Consider the following 13,481-nt stretch of genomic DNA (forward strand, 5'->3'; position numbering starts at 1 on the left):
CCATCACCAATTCCCGGAGCCTACCCAAACCCATGTCCACTGAGTCAGTGATGCCATCCAACCATCTCATCCTCTGTCGTCCCTTTCTCCTCTCGCCTTCAGTCTTTCCCAGCATCAGGGTCTTTTCAAATGAGTCAGCTCTTCGCATGAGGTGGCCAAAGTATTGGAGTTTCAGCTTGTTTAACATCAGTCCCTCCAATGAACACTCAAGGCTGATCTCCTTTAGGATGGACTGCTTGGATCTCCTTGCAGTCCAAGGGACTCCTAAGAGTCTTCTCCAACACCACATTTCAAAAGCATCAACTCTTTGGTACTCAGCTTTCTTTATAGTCCAACTCTCACATCTATACATGACTACTGGAAAAACCATAGCCTTGACTAGATGGACCTTTGTTGACAAAGTAATGTCTCTGTTTTTTAATATGCTGTCTAGGTGGTCATAACTTTCCTTTCAAGGAGTAAGCATCTTTTAATTTCATGGTTTCAGTCACCATTTTCAGTTATTTTGGAGCTCCAAAAAATAAAGTCAGCCACTGTTTCCACTGCTTCACATCTATTTTCCATGAAGTGATGGGACCAGATGCCATGATCTTAGTTTTCTGAATGTTGAGCTTTAACCCTTTCTTTCACTTTCATCAAGAGGCTCTTTAATTCTTCTTCACTTTCTGCCATAAGGGTACTGCCATCTGCATATCTGAGGTTACTGATATTTCTCCCGGCAATCTTGATTCTAACTTGTGCTTCATCCAGATCAGCACTTCTCATGATGTACTCTGCAGAGAAGTTAAATAAGCAGGGTGACAATATACAGCCTTGACGTACTCCTTTTCCTATTTGGAACCAGTCTACTGTTCCATGTCCAGTTCTAACTGTTGCTTCCTGACCTGCATACTGGTTTCTAAAGAGGCAGGTCAGATGGTCTGGTATTCCCATCTCTTTCAGAATTTTCCACAGTTTATTGTGATGCACACAGTCAAAGGCTTTAGTAGAGTCAATAAAGCAGAAGTATGTTCTAGATGTTTTTCTGAACTCTCTTTCTTTTTCAATGATCCAGCGGATGTTGGCAATTTGATCTCTGGTTCCTCTGCCTTTTCTAAAACCAGCTTGAAGATCTGGAAGTCCACAGTTCACATATTGTTGAAGCCTGGCTTGGAGAATTTTGAGCATTACTTTACTAGCGTGTGAGATGGGTGCAATTGTGCGGTAGTTTGAGCATTCTTTGGCACTGCTTTCTTTGGGATTGGAATGAAAACTGACCTTTTCCAGTCCTGTGGCCACTGCTGAGTTTTCCAAATTTGCTGGCATACTGAGTGCAGCACTTTCACAGCATCATCTTTTAGGATTTGAAATAGCTCAACTGGAATTCCATCACCTCCAGTAGCTTTGTTCGTAGTGATGATTCCTAAGGCCCACTTGTCTTCACCTTCCAGGATGTCTGGCCCTAGGTGAGTGATCATACCATCGTGATTATCTGGGTCATGAAGATCTTTTTTGTACAGTTCTTCTGTGTATTCTTGCCACCTCTTAATATCTTCTGCTTCTTAGATCCATACCATTTCTGTCCTTTATCAAGACCATCTTTGCATGAAATCTTCCCTTGGTATCTCTGATTTTCTTGAAGAGATCTCTAGTCTTTCCCCGTCTATTGTTTTCCTCTATTTCTTTGCACTGTTCACTGAGGAAGGCTTTCTTATCTCTCCTTGCTATCTTCGGAGCTCTGCATTTAAATGGGTATATCTTTCCTTTTTTCCTTTGCTTTTCACTTCTCTTCTTTTCACAGCTATTTGTAAGGCCTCCTCAGACAGCCATTATACTTTTTTGCATTTCTTTTTCTTGGGGATGGTCTTGATCCCTGTCTCCTGTGTAATATCACTAACCTCCATCCATAGTTCATCAGGCACTCTGTCTATCAGATCTAGCCCCTTAAATCTATTTGTCACTTCCACTGTATTATCATAAGGGATTTGATTTAGGTCATACCTGAATGGTCTAGTGGTTTTCCCTACTTTCTTAGGCTTGGTAAAGATAATGAAAAACTACCAGAATCATAAACTGCTGTTGATGAGAATGTGAAACGGTACAATCAATTTAGAAAACAGGTTGGAAGTTTCTTAAAAGTTAAAAAACAAATTCTATTTAAATATTATATCATACAATGTATCCATTCTACTCCTAGGTATTTACCCAAGAGGAAAGAAAGCATAAGGACCCATACAGAGATTTGTACATCTAGTTCAAGTCTCACTGAACTATGTACACTCTGAACAGGGTACATTATTCATAGTATCTTTAATTGTAATAGCCCCAAATTAGGAGCAATCCAAATCATCAACAGGGAATAAATCAACTTTTGTATATGCATATAATGAAGTACTATTCGACAATAATAACCAGTGAATTTAAAAAGAAATGAACTATTGACACATGCAACAGCATGTCAACATAGACAAATCTCAAAAGAATTATGCCAAGTGAAAAAAATCCATACAAAAAGAGCATACATTACATGATTCTTGTTTCAAAGATGGTCATTAATGTTCCTTACATTTTTTTATATCAAAATGTTAAATAAATATGATAAAAGATGTTAATAATCCCTTTTATATAGAGCCCTCTTTCATCAGCAGCTGTTTCTCTGTTACTCACAGTTAACCATTAGTCCTCGGGTGGTAACAGTCCTGATAGCTTTCCTTTCCAATACTAGTGTATTGATATTCCAAAATCATCATTACTCATTGACCAACACTAACGACAGCCAACTCTCAGTTTTGATAGTGGATTTCCCAGAAACCTGGCTTTGTCCTTGCACTTTCCTGCTCCTTGCATGTGGGTCACTTCACTATTCGTTAGCACCTGCAATCAAGGGTGTTCAGTCATAGAGCAGGTAAAACTCAAACCCATCCAATATTCTGCTGAGAATCATAAAATCTTAAAATTGAAAGTAATCTCCAATGTTATCTTTTCCAATTCCCACCCAGTGCTGGAATCTTCTCTGGCCTATCCCTGACAGATATTCACCCAAGCCAGATCTTCTCTGAACATTTTGAATAATAACAGACCCAATGTCCAGTTACCTCAGTAACAAATTTTGTAGTCCCTGGTTTAACTCTTTTTCTGTGTTAGCAATGCAAGGGGTAATTGGAAACAATATTTAACTTTGGTTTGGGAGTAGTAACATGTTTTTTATTTATTACACACATACACACACAAAATATTTCTCAAGCAAAAAGAATTCTTTCAAAGTGTTATAATTACCTCAGCCCCAATATTCCCTATGAGTCAGGGAGAAAGGGTAACAGAGAGTCAGGCTGGGAGGGAAGAAAATGTTAAAGAATGAATTCATTCATTCTATGGACTGAATTGTGTCTCCTCCTGCCTCCGCCATTAATGTATTAAAGTTCCAACCCCTCAAGGGGACTGCAGCCAGCCAGGCTCCTCTGTCCATGGGATTCTCCAGGCAAGAATACTGGAGTGAGTCACTGTGCCCTCATCCAGGGATCTTCCCAGTCCAGGGATTGAACCCACATCTCTTATGTCTCCTGCATTGGCAGTGGGTTCTTTACTACTAGCGCCACCTGGGAAACCCTTTGGGGAGGTAACTAAGGTCAAATGAGATCTTAAGAGAGGGTTCCTAATCCAATAAGATTAGTGGCCTTACAAGAAGACAAAGAAAAAAGAGATGTCTCTCTCTATCATGTGAGGATACAGCAAGAAGACAGCCATCTGCAAACGAGAAAGAGAGCCCCTACCAGAACCTGACTGGGTTGGCACCCTGATCTCAGACTTCCAGCCCCAAGAAATACAAGAAAATAAGTTTCTATTGTTAAAGCCACCCATTCTATGATATGTTGTGCAATGGCCCTACCTGACTAATACAGTTAGTCTAAGGAAGACTTTTTTGAAGTGTATCAAGGAATTTAGGAGCTCAAAATACTTTTTTGCACATCTCCAGTCAATTTAAAATATATTACAGGTTCATTTTTGTCCAGACCACTTAATTAGTTTTAACTTCTTGATTTTTTTTTCCCAAAGAGAAAATGAAGATGTGAAAGAGAAGGAAATCTGTTGGTGGGGGGAGACTGAATGCCTGGATTCTAGATGCAGACTTGCCAAGATCATTTGACATAAGCCACGCTTGTTTCCTCTTCTATGATATAAAGGGTTGAAATTTTAGAAAATCCCCAAACTTCCCTCCATCTATTTAGACTCCCTAAATCTTTAAATCTAAAAGTGCCTTGTAATATTGTAGGGAAAGGAACAGATCTGTAGTCAGGTTGACTAAATCTCTAAAGAATTTTGAAACTATGTAAGAGGAGCATTACAGACCTCTTGTTAACAAAGAGCATTACAGACCTCTTCACCAGGAAGCTGAATTTTTCCTATTAAGGATTTAAATATCCTTACTGGGGGCTCAAGTATAAAAGGAAAAATTATAGCTGAGGCATCCAACATGTAGTCTGTGCATCCCCCTTCTTTCTAAAATGATTCATTCATCCAACATACCCTGGGGACTGAGATGCAAAGTCTTGTATCACCCCAGAGTACCAGGCAGTGGTGAGCACTTAGTTTTTCTAATGAACTCAGTAAACATTAATTACTGTAGGTCTGCAAATTGTGATAGGCAATATAACCTCTCCATTTAATACAATAAAACACATAAACTGAAAGGGAACGAAGTCCTATATTCAGGGAATTTTAACATAGGAAGACACTTCAGAGACTCTCTTCCCTGAAGCCTCTTCATATGGCCTTGGGGACAGTCAGCTGTCCCCTTGCTGGAGTTTCCACAATATTTGACTCTCTTCCCTGTGACTGCATCTTGTTATAGTATAATGTTCATTTAAATGTCTAGATGTTAAGGGGTATCATGCAGAGAAACCAAGCCATATTCATCTATTTCCTGGGACCTTGTACCACATTTGATATACAGTTGGTGCTCAAAGCTGTGTTTTATAGTTTGAGATGAACTAACCTGGTTGAACAGGATGAGGAGGCTGAGACTGTAGCTACTTGTCCTAGGTCTCTCAGACAGGGGTGGCAAAGCAGGGCTAGGTCCCAGATCTCAGGCTCATAGTTCAGTGTTCTTGCCTTCAATGGCTTGCAGCTAAAGAATAGGTACCTCACTTAAACACCACCTCTGTGTTAAACTGAGAGTAATCAGAAAGTCTAACAGTGTAAATAATGCTGGGAAAGATTGAGGGCAGGAGGAAAGTGGGCAACAGTGAATGAGATGGTTGCATGGCATCACCAGCTCAAAGGACATGAGTTTGAGCAAGCTCTGGGAGATAGTGAAAGACAGGAAGCCTGACATGCTGCAGTTCATGGGGTCAAAAGGAGTCAGACACAACTTAGTGGCTGAACAACAAAGCAGTATTAAGGAAAAGACAAAATTTAAAACAAAAAGAGATAGTATTAAAAAAAAAAAAAGAAAAAGAAACTGCTTTCAATAGATATTTCACCAAAGGAGATACACAAAAGGTTAACAAGCACATGAAAAGTTGTTCTACATTACTAGTCATTGTAGAAATGCAAATCAAAACCATACTGATGTACCACTTCATACTCACTAGGATGGCTATAATCACAATGACAGAAAATAAGGTTATAATAATAATAAAAAAAAAGACAGGCAATAACAAATGTTGACTAGGATTTGGAGAAACTGGAACCTTCATCCATTGTTAGTGGGAATATAAAATGGGCTTCCCTGGTGACTCAGATAGTAAAAAATCTGCCTACAAGTGGGAGACCTGGATTCAATCCCTCAATTGGGAAGATCCCCTTGAGAAACCCCATGGACAGAGGAGCCTGGTGGGCGGCAGTCCATGGGGTTGCAAAAAGTCAGACGTAACTGAGCAACCAAGCAGCCAAAATAAGACTACCACTTTGGAAAACAGTCTGGCAGCCCCTCAAATAGCTTATATAGAATTACCACGTGACCCAGAAACTCTACTTAAAGATATACTCAAGAGGAAAGAAAACATGTGATCATACCAAACTTGTACATCAGTGTTCATAGCAGCATTATTCATAATATCTGAATAGTTAAAATAACCCAAATGTCCATCAACTGATGACTGGTAAACAAAAACTGGTACATCCGTGCAACAGAATATGATTTGGTGATAAAAAGGTGGTATGACGTACAGATACATGCTAAAACATGATGTACCTTAAAAACACTATGTCAGGGAAAAGATCCATACACAAACGGCCACATATGTATGGTTCTATTTGTATGAAGTGTCCAGAAGAAGCAAGTCAATAGAGACAGAAAGTTAATTTGTGGTCATCAGGGGCCTGGATAAAGATAAAATGGGTAGTGACTGCTAAGAGTATGTGTTTTCTTTTAGGGATAATGAAATGTTATAGAACTAAATAGTGGTTTTGATTGTACAATTTTGTGAATACAATAACAATCACTGAATTGTACACTTTAAAACCATGGATTTTATGGTATGTGAATTAAACCACAATGAAAAAATATGAAAAGAAAAAAAAAAGAAAGCAAACTACATAAAATGGCAAACTTACGCAAAGTAATCTTTATAAAACAGTGCTTAATGGTGCTATATATAACCTAATACAAAGCAAAATGAAATAGTACTGCCCAATGAGTCTTATGAAGGAAACTGAAGGAAACCAGTGTTTATTTAGAGCCTACCTAGGCCAGATACCACCATTAAGTGTACTTCCTATTTTCTTATTAATCTTTTGAGGAAAATATTACTCACTATACAGAAGAGGAAACCAAGTCTCAGAGAATTAAAATAATTTCCCCAAGATTACACAGGAGTATAGACCAGACCTGGGAACCCTTTTCAGGAGTGTGTAATTCCAAAGCAAGTATTTTTTACACTGTAGCACAAAATTCCTTAAAATTTTATTTTCAAATTTCATAAAATTCATATTTGCAAGTTCCTTTAGAAGTTGTGAAGTAAACTAGAAAAGAGTTATCTTCAAAAGCCTATGCAAATAAGCCCAACGCATTCCCTGATTTGTCCCACCTGACGTCCTGACCAGGGCTTCCAGGTGGCTCAGTGGTGAAGAACCTGCCTGCCAATGCAGGAGACATAAGAGACACAGATTCAGTCCCTGGGTCAGGAAGAGCCCCTGGAAGAGGATATGGAAACCCATTCCAGTATTCTTGCCTGGAGAATCCCATGGACAGAGGACCCTGGTGGACTAAGATCCATAGGGTCACAAAGACTTGGGCACAACTGAAGCGACTGAGAACACACATCCTGACCACCTTCTGCATGACTGCCAAACCTGGGGACAGCAGTTCATCCCAGAGCCCTTCCTATAGCCAGTGGACCCGGTACCCCTATGGGATGTCTAGTTCATCACTACAGTTTCCAAACACCCAACTGTACTTTGCATTCAGTGGAGTCAAGGCGTGATTGTGGTGACTGAGTAAACAAACATTTTTCTTCCCCTTATTAAAATTCTTATAATTGTTGGAGGTGTAAGCTAAGGACACAGTGAAATAACCACTTTGCCATTACATGACCAGGGGCACCCAAAAAAACTCTTTTGCAGGAGAGTGCAGCTGTGGACAGACTTGATAGATGTGAAGTTATTCCCCAATCCATCTGCAGAGGATCATAGACTGATGGCAATGGGCATCTTCCACATAGATGATAGGTTTAATTCTATAATTCTTGTGGGATGAAGCCATGTAGCTAGGTTGAAAGTCAAAGGGGCACATGTCACTTCTGGACCAGGTGTAATTGCTGACCTCATGTGCAAACTCCTTTTTGCTGCATCATGGCCAACAACTGCTGAGATAATAGTTGTTCCATAAGGCACATAGGAACTGTGGGGCCCAACTTGCAGTAGACCCACCTGGGTATTTTATGTCACTAAAATTTTGAAGTTTTTGTTGTTTTCCCAGCATGATCTAGCCTCTCCTGACTGATCCAAGTCTCTAAAGTCAAGATTATATTCAAAAATAGAAGTACAATTTAACATGGAATAGGCTTGACCATGACAAACTGGAGGAGAGAATCAGAAAGATAGTTTGGGGTCAGGTAATTCAAAGCTTTGAAACCTACTCTAGCATAGAAGGTCTACTGAAGGGGAAAAGTACTACATGAGGGAAAAATGGTTACATGAAGCCCAGAGAAACTATTGGCAGAAAGGAATCTAAAAGCTGAGAAATGCACAGTCAATAGGAGATACCAAGGAATGGATGATGTCCCCACTTTGAGATGCAAAAAGGGCTGAAGTAGATAACTGAGGTCAATATAGAGGGGCCAGTAGACAGGAGATACCAAAAGTCAACCCAAGAAGTCTAGAAGCCTATGGCTGTCATGGGAGCTGTATTAATTTTCAATGCCACTATATTAAGTTATCTCAAAATTAGTGGCTTAAAACAACACAGATTTATTATCCTGCAGACCTTATATGACAAGTCTGACCTGGACCCCCCTGTCTAAAACCAAGGCATCAGCAGGTCCTTTCTGAGGAAGGGATGATCCATTTCCTTGTCTTTCCTAGCTTCTAGAGGCAACTTGCATTACTTGGCACATGGCCCCCTCCCTCTATCTTCAAAGTCAACAAGGTGGCCACCTTCTGACACTTTTCTGGTAACATCTCTTTCTCTGAACAAATGAGGAAAAGTGTTCTGCTTTTAGAGACCTATCATTATCCTGGACTCAAGCAGATAATCCAAAATGATCTCCCCATCCCAGCTTTCTTAACTGCATCACATCTGTAAACTACATTTTGCCACATAAAGTAACATGTTCACAGGATCTGGGGATTGGGATGTGGCCACATTTGGAAGCCCACAATTCTGCCTACCACAGTACCCACCTATTAAGAATATGGAAGAGTCAAAGTATCAAGAAACAAGAGTGTGGGACTGTCAGGAGAATAACCTCATTTTAATACACTCTGCACTATAGCAGCCCAATCCTGTGTTCAGTGGCTCTTGCTCTGAGACCCCTAAAGGGCAGGCTCAGTGGTCTAAATAAAAAATGATAGACCTGTACTTTGCTTGAGGCAGAGAATGGTATAGACAGTAGTGCCCATGATAACCTGAGATTAACCCTTTCCATGTACAAGGTAGAGGCTTGAGTGAACAGGTGAATGAATGGAGGTAAATGAAATATTGACCAAATAAACAGAACTTGACCAAAGTCCAGATACAAAAGGTGATTAAAGAGAGAGAAGAATGAAAAAAGCTGACAATCAAGGAAGCAGCTAGAAGTTCAAGATCGGACAGTGAAGAAAGCATGGAGGAGGATTGCATGGGATATCTTCCCCACTGTGCTCTGAAATTTCATTGTTTTTCAGAATTTCTGTTACAGAGCTGTAGGGTTAAACATACTGGCAAACAGAAAGCGAGAGATGTTTGAGAAAATATATTAATTATATGTTTAGAAAAAGACTATTGGGCAGATGTTTTTCAGGGAACCAAAAACTAGACATAATATTTGTGGGAAAGAATTGGGGGAACTTCTAATTAGGAGCATAGGATCATTTTTAAAGGAGATTTTATCTTCAAATAAATCTGAAGAGATAGAACCATGTTTTAATTATGAAATGATGGCTTTTAGCATGTGTACCCTAGATCTCCCCAGCAGAGGTTTGCTGCATCTGGGTCCACTGACTTAGTAAGATGTGGTGGAAATTGAAAACTATACTAAATAACAACCCCTGTGGGCAACACCCGATTAAATTTCTTTCTGGCTTTTGCACAATGGTGGCAATGGCTATAATCCAGAACATAAACAAAAAGTCATATGGAAGCAACAAACACATTAACAAAAAAACTTTTTTATTATTCACCAGTCCAAAGAACTTTTTGTCTAAGACTTTGTCTGTGACTTATTTATATTAATGAGTAACTCTACCCATGAACATAAAGCACAGATGACTGCAAAGAGGCAGCATTTACGTAGTCTAATGATTCCCATGTATGGATGATAGATGTGCATGCCAAGTTTGGCATTCCATTTCAGAAACTGATTTAATAGGATGGTGACAAGTGGAGTGTGTACATGGGCAGTCCCATGATAACCCAGACATTTCTATTCTCATCTCCGGAAAATCAAGTCATTCATTCTCCATTACCAACGTGTTTCAGAGCAACATGTAAATAAGGGGCAAACTGCCACACACTGAATTTGCTAAAATCAGTCCCATGGTATAAATAGAAACCAGAGCTATAACCACTACTAATGCATTATGCTAGTTGATGAGAATGACACAAATCTTAAACCTCCTGTTTCTTGAAGCTTACTCTAGGGGCTTGACAAACATCAATAAACAAGGACCAGAAAGAATCAATTTGGCTTGCCACTTGAATTATGAGTTCTTCCAGATATCCACAAAGATTATCCTACTAATGTAAATTGTCTCCGGTTAAACTTCAAATGGATGCTGGTTTTCCCTGCCATGCAATACATTCCTGTTTACAGTACATCTGTGTACTAGAGTGCTGCTTATCTAGGAAAACTATCTACACAGGAAATGAAACAAGACTGGAAATTCCCATTGGGTCTTCCTACTTTTTAATCAGTATTTAAAGGGGTTTGCATAACTGGGCATTTTATAAACATCAGTCATGAAGAACTGATCTCACACTGTGGAATCATTAACAAGTATATGCCAGTATACAATGCATCTAACATACAACCATGAGAGCGTATGTCTGGAGTTTACCACCAATCATCTAGCCTTAAGGAGGGTGGCTAGAGTCACACACTCAACACACTTTTGGTTTTCTTCTGTTTCTGTTTCCAACATTATGTCACTTTTAATCCATCTAAAACCTGGCACCATGAGACTTCATCTTTGATGGCCTCACAGACTCTTAGCACAACACCTGATTTCCATCCTGGCTTTCCCCATCAGACTTGGTATTCTTACCTGGTACCCTTGTCATATTCATTCATCAATCCATATTTTCCCATAAGTATTTATTGAACCTGACTCTGTGTTTCTTGGTAGGTAGTGAAAATACACTGGAGAGCAAGACACCAATGTTAGACCCCAGCTTTCCCTAACAGATCAAGCTTTAGCCTAGTTCCTCCAGCTATACCCCCTCAGTCTTGAAAGGTTCAAGAGGGCCACTTGGTCCACTACCCTGATACAGATCACGACACAAGCATCTTAGCCAAGCTGACCCTGCTCCATTAGCAGAGACATAGAGGAGATCTGTAGAATGTCAGGCCCCTGCCCTAGTTGGCCCTTCAGCATTCTGCACTGCACTGTCTCTTCGTGGTGTCAATGAAGATTCTACAAAGATCTGTAGCCACTCAGCCTGCAACTGCTCAAAGCTCAATGCCTAAACTTTGGTAGAAGAACTGTACTGCTCTTGCTGCTACTGCTAAGTCACTTCAGTCGTGTCTGACTCTGTGTGACCCCATAGACGGCAGCCCACCAGGCTCCCCCGTCCCTGGGATTCTCCAGGCAAGAACACTGGAGTGGGTTGCCATTTCCTTCTCCAATGCATGAAAGTGAAAAGTGAAAGTGAAGTCACTCAGTCGTGTCCGACCCTCAGCGATTCCACGGACTGTAACCTACCAGGCTCCTCTGTCCATGGGATTTTCCAGGCAGGAGTACTGGAGTGGGGTGCCATTGCCTTCTCCGATTGCTCTTAGGTAATTTTTATTTATTTATTTAATTTCTGCTCTTAATGACTTTGCATAAATCTGTGTCATTCTGGGAATGAGGAAAGGAGTCTCTTTGGTACCACTCACTCCCTTTATACAATACTTTTTTGCTTCCAAGGAAGATGGATCTATATGGGGGAAGTGGATTAGCTATAGAAAGGAATGTCTTTTCAGTATCTGGAAGTTCAGTCCCATTACTCACAAGCCCTGTTCTCTCTCTCTCCAAATGTCCTTTCAAAAGAAAATAAGAAATAAAAACTCTGGTTACTAAAGCCAATCTATAGACTTAGATAATTGCTGTTTAACTTCTGCTTACCCACAACATGCTGTTTACACTCACCTAGTGAAAGTAGTTTCACGTTAGTGTCAAGTGAAGAAAATTATAAACAATTACGGAAATTTAGTGCAGACTACACACATCAAAAGTATATGAAGTTCCAAGTAGAAATTGGGGACAGAAGGAAGTTTCTAAAGCATCCCAATGAGTGGTCTGTGTTCAGAATTTCTAAAAAATCTGTACAAAATTTTTGCTATAAATGAAATGCTGTGGTCAGATTTCAACCTTTTCCTTCAATTTTCTCCCAATTGCATTAAGGTCCAATATTGAATCAATCTGTTTTATACAGGCAAATGCATTCGGCACCCTAACACTGAATCAAACCATCTAAGTGCATCACCCTCCACAGTATCTGAAATTATGTGGATGTCACTTCATGCAGTAGAAGAGTTTCTTCTGGGCAGCGTGCTGAAGGGAAGGAATCGTTTGTAAAAAATCAAATAAAATAACAGAAAAAGTCTACTGTTTATAATATCAAGAATTCTCTAGCCATAGACGTGTGTTCTCTTTACCTCTATACAATTCAAAAATTCTCTAACACACTACTGGGATAATGTCTCTCCTTTCTCATCTACTAGGGTGATAAAACTATACTTGCCTAGCTCCACTAACTCGAGCGTTCTTGCCTGGAGAATCCCAGGGACGGGGGAGCCTGGTGGGCTGCCGTCTATGGGGTCGCACAGTCGGACATGACTGAAGCAACTTAGCAGCAGCAGCAGCAGGCTATGCTCAGTGTACCAAGTCGCTTCCGTCGTGTCTGACTCTTTGCGACCTCATGGACTGTAGCCCTCCAGGCTCCTCTGTCCAAGGGATTCTCCAGGCAAGAATACTGGAATGGATTGCCATGCCCTCCTCCAGAGGATCTTCCCAACCCAGGGATTGAACCTGCGTCTCAGTCTCCTGCATTCTCAGGCAGGTTCCTTACCTTTAGCACCACCTGGGAAGATTGCCCTAAACACAGCTAATAAAATGAAATGAGATAATACATGTGGAAATGCTCTGAAAAGCATCAAGTGCTATTTGTACTTAAGAGGAAATAATGTTGGTATCAGTGTTGGTCCTAGTGGTGGGGGTGTGACAAATTCTCTGGCAAGGTTTCCAAATTTAGGGACCACAGAGCATTAGTTCTATGGGAAGTCCCTTGGAGAGAGGGATTAGTACGAGGTTTGTCCTGTAAGTCAAATAATCTTAGGAAACGCTATGTGTAGTATGTTTACCTTTTAGAATATGAAAAAACACATTAGCCACGGAAGGCTTGGAATAGCCATGCAATAAAGAAATCTATCTAATTTTAATAATCCAGGATTGCTGAAACATAATAGATTGGACATATTTTTTCATATACCTAACACCTACTAATATTCCAAGGCGCCAGAGTCCCACAGAATATTATTATTATTCAAAGGGAACAGAAAATTAGATTCTCATCTGGACCAAATGCTCATGGTATCCAGTCATCACAGAGGGTCTGAAAATGAGAAGTAACGAGTAACAGGCCAACTCCTTCCCCTCGTGAG

The sequence above is a fragment of the Bos indicus x Bos taurus genome, chromosome 1 (genome assembly GCF_003369695.1).
Source record: "Bos indicus x Bos taurus breed Angus x Brahman F1 hybrid chromosome 1, Bos_hybrid_MaternalHap_v2.0, whole genome shotgun sequence".
Classification (NCBI taxonomy): domain Eukaryota; kingdom Metazoa; phylum Chordata; class Mammalia; order Artiodactyla; family Bovidae; genus Bos; species Bos indicus x Bos taurus.